This window comes from Dendrobium catenatum, unplaced genomic scaffold, assembly GCF_001605985.2.
Source record: "Dendrobium catenatum unplaced genomic scaffold, ASM160598v2 fragScaff_scaffold_798, whole genome shotgun sequence".
NCBI classification, from domain to species: domain Eukaryota; kingdom Viridiplantae; phylum Streptophyta; class Magnoliopsida; order Asparagales; family Orchidaceae; genus Dendrobium; species Dendrobium catenatum.
This window is the reverse complement of record NW_021319260.1, coordinates 381,523-388,837: the sequence shown is the minus strand read 5'-3', so window position 1 is coordinate 388,837 and position 7,315 is coordinate 381,523. Positions and strand designations below refer to the sequence as shown.

The window sequence follows — 7,315 nt, the reverse complement described above, 5'->3', positions numbered from 1 at the left end:
ATAATTTAGATGATTAAAAATTACTAGTTTGGGGAACTCCTTTTGAAGATCCCAACCTAAGCATAGCAAGCTTCTTAAAAAGTATGTAACATTCAAGTATAATGATGTAAATGATGGTGCTACTAGGCTTCATTTATTTTTTACTTGTTACAAAGGGATAAAGCTAAGATGCTAAGATGTTGTTGAATTTTATGCCCTAGGCTCTTTATCCATTTGAAATGAGTTGGCACATAAATTCTTAGCTAAGTATTTCTCACCTTCCAAAATTACAAATCTTAGAAATGGCATCACTTCTTTTGCTCAGTTTGAAGGAAAGTGAATTTATAAAAGTTAGGAGAGATTTAAGGAGAGACTTAGAAAATAGCCTCATCATACTTTACTTAATTTATTGGTTATTAAAACTTTCCATAATGGTAGGTAGGATCTCTTAGGTCAAAAATTTATGCAACAATTAGAAGATCTTTAATGTTTAAGCCACTTAATGAAGCTTATGCATTAACTATGGAAATAATACTATATAAGTTATGGTAGCATTTTGATAGGGTGAATCCTAAGAGAGTAATTGTAGTTTAACAACAACAACAATAACATCAAGCCTTTATCCCACTACGTGGGGTCGGCTACATGATTCCTTCTTCTCCATTGTGTCCTATTAAAAGTAAAATTATCATTTAAATCTAATAAATAAAGGTCATTCCTAATATTTTCTAACCAAGTCTTTTTAGGCCTGCCTATACTTTTCTTAACATAAGTCAAATCTAATACTTCTACTCTCCTAATCGGGTCATCGGAAGGCCCCCATTTTATGTGACCAAACCATCTAAGGAGACTCTCTCTAATCTTATCTTCTACTGGAGCTACTCCAACCTTTTCACGTATATGCTCATTTTGTATCCTATCTTTAAGGGTAAAATCACTCATCCACCTGAGCATCCTCATCTCTGCCACACTTAACTTAGTATTATGCTTCTCTTTTATTGGCCAACATTCGGTACCATAAAGCATTACAAGCCTCACCACCATATTATAAAAAATTCCCTTAAGTTTGAGGGGTATTTTTCTATCACACAACAAGCCCGATGCATTCCTCCACTTCAACCATGCAACTTGAATTCTGTTGATAATATCCCCATCTATTTCACCGTCACTCAGAATAATAGATCCAAGATATATAAAATGTGTACTCTTATTAATGACTTGATCGCCCAAAGTTACAATCCCCTCACTATGTCTATTATTTCTAAAATTACACTCCATATATTTTGTTTTAGATCTACTCAAGCGAAAACCTCTACACTCTAAGGTTGACCTCCATAATTCAAGTTTACCTTAAACTCCCTATCTAGTCTTATCAACAAGAATAATATCATCTACAAAAAGCATACACCAAGGTACATCCTCTTGTAAATGTCTAGTGAGAACATCCATGATTAAAGTAAAAAGATATGGGCTTAAGGCTAATCCTTGATGTAACTCAACCGAAATAGGGAAATACTTGGTCAAACCACCTTTTGTTTGAACACAAGTAAAAGTTCCTACATACATATCTTTAATAATTTGAATATAAGCATTATTAACTGCTTTCTTTTTAAGAACTCTCCATATCACTTCTCTTGGAACTTTATCATATGCTTTTTCTAAATCAATAAATATCATAAGTAGATCCTCTTTATTTTCTCTATATTTCTCCATCAAACCTCTTAATAAATATATGGCTTTCATAGTCGACCTAACCGTCATGAATCCAAATTGATTTTGAGAAACATTTGTATCATGCCACAACCTATGCTCCATAACTTGCTCTCATAGTTTTAAAACAAGACACATTAACTTAATTTCTCTATAATTCACATAATCTTGTGCATCACCTTTATTCTTAAAAATAAGAATTAACACACTCATTCTCCACTCATATGACATCTTTTTAGTCTTTAAAATAGTATTAAAAAGTTTAGTAAGCCAAGAAATTCCTTCATCTCCTAAGCATTTCCACACCTCTATTTGAATATCATCAGGTCCAATAGCTTTTCTACCTTCATTTTCTTTAAAGTCTCTCTAACTTTGATTTTACTAATATACCGATACAAATAGAAATCTTTATTTTCATTTAGGGTGCTAAGGTCACTATAGTCAATCTTATTTATACAATCTTTATTAAAAGGTTTAGTAAAAATATCTCATCCACCTTTGTTGAATATCATCTTCTAAAAAAAGTATTTTTTTATCTTCATCCTTAATACACTTCACTTGAACTAAATCCTTATTGCTCATTTCTCTTTGTTTGGTTAACTTATACATATATATTTCTTCCCCCTTAGTATCTAATATATTATATAAATTACTAAAAGCTAAGGTCTTTGCATCGCATATTGCTTTCTTAGAGTCCTTACGAGCCTCTATATTCTTTCACAATTTTCAAAATTTTAAAATTAAACCTATTTTTATAATAAATCTTCTTATTTTTAATCTTTTCTTATACAGTTGGATTCCACCACTAACTATTTTTACTATTAGGAGAATTTCTCTTTGATACTCCAAGCACATCTTTTGTAATATTCTTAATATCACTAGCCATTTTTTCCCACATAATACTGGCATCCTCATGCACAAATAAAATCTTAAGATATAAAATGTTACTCTCAAAAATATTTTTTTAATATTCTTTAAATGCCCATATCTAATCCTAGAATATTATTTTAATTTTTTTTTATTTTCTACCCTTTTATCTTAAAGTCCAAAACTAATAATCAATGTTGGATGGATAAATTTTCACTCGAAATAACTTTATAATATTTGTAATCTAAATAATCTAATTTTCTTATAAGAAAATAGTCAATCTGAGTTGTTTTATATCCATTTTTATAAGTGATGAAATGCTCGTTCCTTTTCTTAAATAAGGTATTAGAAATTAAAAAATCATAAGCTAAACAAAAGTCTAATATGGTCTTGCCACATTCATTTGTCATTCCAAAACTATAGCCACTATAAATGCTTTAAAAATCATTTACTTCTCTACAAACATGTCCATTTAAATCTCCTCCAATAAAAAATCTTTCTTCAAGAGGCATCTTTTGTATTAGATCTTTTAAGTCATTCCAAAATTTAAATTTAGAACTCATATCGAAACCTACTTGAGGAACATAAGCACTTATAATATTAACAATCTTAGCATCAATAATAATCTTTAAAGCTATAATTCTATCTCCAATTCTATTAATTTTTATAATATTATCCTTCAAACTCTTATCTATAATAACACCAACACCATTTCTAGCATGACTCCTACCTGAATACCAAAGTTTAAATCCTAAACTATCAATTTCTTTAGCCTTCTCTCCAACCCATTTAGTTTCCTGAATGCAAAAAATATTTAACTTCCTATGAAGCATAATATCTATTAATTCCATTAATTTTCCTGTAAAAGAACCTATATTTCAAGTTCCTATCCTAATTTTAGTTTCATGTTTTTTAGTTTCATGAACTAGCTTCTTTACATACATCCATCCTTGATGTGGGAATCCTTGCCTATTTAACACTGCACCCGGGTGCCGGTGAGCGGCCCTTGTACGCTTTTCATTGTATTCAGGTCATACAGTGCGTAGCTTCTAGGGGATGCCCTAGCATTAACACAATTTCTTAAGGAATTCATGTCATTATTATTAGACAAGTTTTATGTTGACTGTCGAGTACCTAATGCAATCCTCCACTTTTCTCATCCAGGATTTGGGACCTCGCAATGACAGTGTTATATAAATACTCATCCAGCTTATATATCTAAAAGGTAGGATAATTTTTTAATTAGTTTACGATTTGGATCACATATAATTTTAAAAGAGCAAGATTTAAATTATGTTGGTAAGAATAATGCTCAAGGGATTGAGAATGTGAATTTGATTAGAAGATAAAATAATCTCTATTCTATTACTTACAATCTAGATTGGAGGAACCATCCTAATTCTAATTGGTCTAATAATAATATTGGTGGGAATAATCTATGGAATAGAAGTCAATTAAATCAAGAAAGAAATTGAAATAATCCTTAGCAACATGTAGTAAACCTTAGACCTTATATCCAAAGTATTGATCAAAATAATTAGCTTAAAGATAGGAAGACACATTTGGAAGAGGTTGTGATTCAATTGGGAACTCAATTGCAATGCCAAGTTGCTTCAAGTAAAAACTTAAAAAATTAACTAGGACATATTTCCATCTTATTTAATAGTAGACCTCATGAAGTATTGCCTAGTAATAATGAAATTAATCCAATGGAGAAAGGGAAGGATCATAAGGTGTATCACTTGAGGAGTGGTAGTGATGTAACCTAGCCAAAATGAAAAATTTAGCCAAGTCTGACTGAATACTTTTAACTTAGCAATGCTTGGGAGATAACTCAAATATGTTAATATTAGGTCTTAATTTTGTTGTTGAAGCATTTGTTTGTTCATGTAATTCTGATATTGTTATTGTTTATTTCATAATTGTGAAAAATATAATATATTTGTGAAATGTGTATTACTAAGTATGGTTTGACTAATATTACTTGTCAATTTTTTTAGAATTCACATAAATTGCAAATTTTAACTAGGGTCATAGCACCAGGTCTTAAAGTATCATGATGTTTGCTTGTCAAGTGCTATGACATTTAAATCTGGTGCCACTGCACAGTCTCAAGAAAATTGGCCATTTATAGTATTACAGTATTGTCTACTTAAGTGCTACAATACTACTTCCACTAATAGAGCATTTCAACTCTAATATATGTAGCACCGTGTCACCAAATTGATACTTTTATAGTGTTGTCGTATCATATTCCACACTATTATACATCAGATCTTATTTTATTATGATCCTTTATAAATCATAATAGTGCTTCCACAAAAGCCACAATGTTAAGACAAAACCATAATTAATTATTATGGTGCCACAACAGTGGTCTTTCTCGAGTGTCATAGTGCTCTAATGTGTTAAATGGCCCGATGGTTCTTTGATAAAAAAACTGACAGTCCATTTTTCAATTTTTGCACTACAACACTATGTATCCTTCACACATGGTGTCATTATCACTATGCAGATTATTGTTTAGCATTTTTTTACTATCATTATAGAAGTGCCTATCATAGTGCTGTAGTGTCATTCATATTTATAAATGTGAAGTGCTCATTTTCAATTTTTCTGCACCTCATTTTAGCCTTCTCTTCACTGATCTTTTTGAGTTGGTTCTTTATGCTTGTGAGTTAAAATTTAGCTATAAACACCAAGATGTTTGGAAACAAGAAGAAAGCCTCTTCTTATTTTGATAGGAAGATTCATTTCAATAGAGGGTGAAGAGTATTATGCTCATCTTTTTTTGGGCAAGCAATTCATGCACAAGTGTGGTTTCTTAAACCTATGAGGGGCACTCATACAAATCATAATAAATTGGGTTTTGAAGATTCTAAGTGAGGAGCCTCATACAGTTGTAATAATATAGTATTGGAGTTTTTTTTTTCAAATACCAAAAAAATCAAAATAATAAATGCTTTGTCTGAGGTAAGTGGGTGACTTTTGATCCCTCTTGTATTAATCAAAATTTTAGCTTAGGGATATTGAGGATGACGACTACTATGGTTTTAGTATTTCAACCATTAACTATCAGGAGATTTTGAGATTAATTTATGGGCCCAGGAGTTAGGCTATTTGGAATGAAAGGGATGGTAAGGTAATTAATTTTTTGGCCACCAGTGTCAAACATTCCAAAGCTTGGTATTATTTTATCTTTACTTAACTTTTGCCTAATAGAAATATTATTGAAGTTACCTATGTCCTTATTTTAAACTATTCCATTTAGGTGGAGCACTTGATAAATATAGGAAAGTTGATTTATTCTTCTCTCATGTATATTATTAGGGACTCTACTTTTATAGGTTTAGGACACCCCTCTCCTATTTATTCCATGTGTGTTGTTACTGGAGTTTTAGGTGATTCTATTAAGGAGCAGCTATTTCTCATTTTTACTCTCACAAAGTGGAAAATTGAGGGCTTTAAAAGGATTGATGTAGAGAAGGAAGCTGGTCGTAGTGAGCCCTAGTTGACAAGTCAGCCTAGTAGTAATTAGATGAGTGCCCAGATTAAGAGAGCAGATGAATAGAGTTACTAATTTTTGGGATTAGTGTAGGGGTTGGTAGGTCCATTATTTATACATGGAGGAGATGCATTATCACTATACTTTTGAGTTCATTGAAGAATTAATGGGATTGTTTAGGAGGAGCATATTTGTTAAAAGTGTGGATTAGATTCATTTTCCTACTACCCCTATTTATGCTCCTTTTATTTGGTGACTATTTAGTGTTGTTGATGATGATGATGATCTTGAGGAGGATAGAGATTCTAAGAGATGTTTGTTTATTTTTTGTGATATGTTGAGGCCATGCTTTTATGTGTGTGTGAGAGAGGACAAAGTAGTTTGTGTTGGTTAATTATTATTGCACTTTTTATTTTTTTGTTTGTTTGCTAGTGGAGTCCCCTATTAATGATATGGATGGCTATGATAGCCATAGATGATGTTATATTATAGTAGTTGGTTTTATTATAGTATTGATTAAGTATAGTGCACTAGACACTATATGTTTCACTTATGAAATTGTGATGCCTGAGAATTTAATTAGGAAGAATCATTCTTTTGTCTTTTAATTTACATAATCAAAGTAATCTAATTTCTTTTTTCAATTTAAATAGTAGTATATATCAAACTATCAATCAAACATCAATATATACATTTTATAGTTAATTTCTAAAAATTATATATACTACTCAGGATCTATATAATTATATTGTAATTACTCTATCCTGAGTATAAATTAATAACTAAAATAATAAGTACCTAAACTAAAGGATCCTAATCTGTCTCACACTCCTATTCTATTGTCTTGACTTGAAATCATTTGACCACATATAATGAGCTCAAGAGCCCAGCAAGTCACCAAAACCTATAGCTAAACTCAACATAAGGTACATAAGTATTATGCATGTCAATAGTTAAATCATAACAGTAGCATTCACATGATTATATGATAATACAATAAAAATTAATAAATTAGTACAAGTGTCAAATCACTAAAGCAATCATCATATCAATACTACAATCAATATATAAATTACATAAAACATTAGATCAAAACATTGATAAAGATTATCGAGATAAAATCAATATGGTAAAATCATATAGGAGTGTATATATGCTATGAAGTTATTATATATATATATATATATATGTATTAAATCAATATATTAATTACATGCTCAAAATATCCTTTATATCATATGCTTTTTATATCAA

The 7,315-nt window shown here is 30.4% G+C and overlaps 1 non-coding gene across 1 annotated transcript; it reads right to left on the bottom strand.

The window, feature by feature from the left end:
• Window positions 1–271: 271 nt before the first annotated feature.
• Window positions 272–378, bottom strand: LOC114580128. The gene has a single exon (XR_003701419.1). It is a non-coding gene; the product is annotated as a small nucleolar RNA R71 (small nucleolar RNA).
• Between the last annotated feature and the right edge of the window lie 6,937 nt (window positions 379–7,315).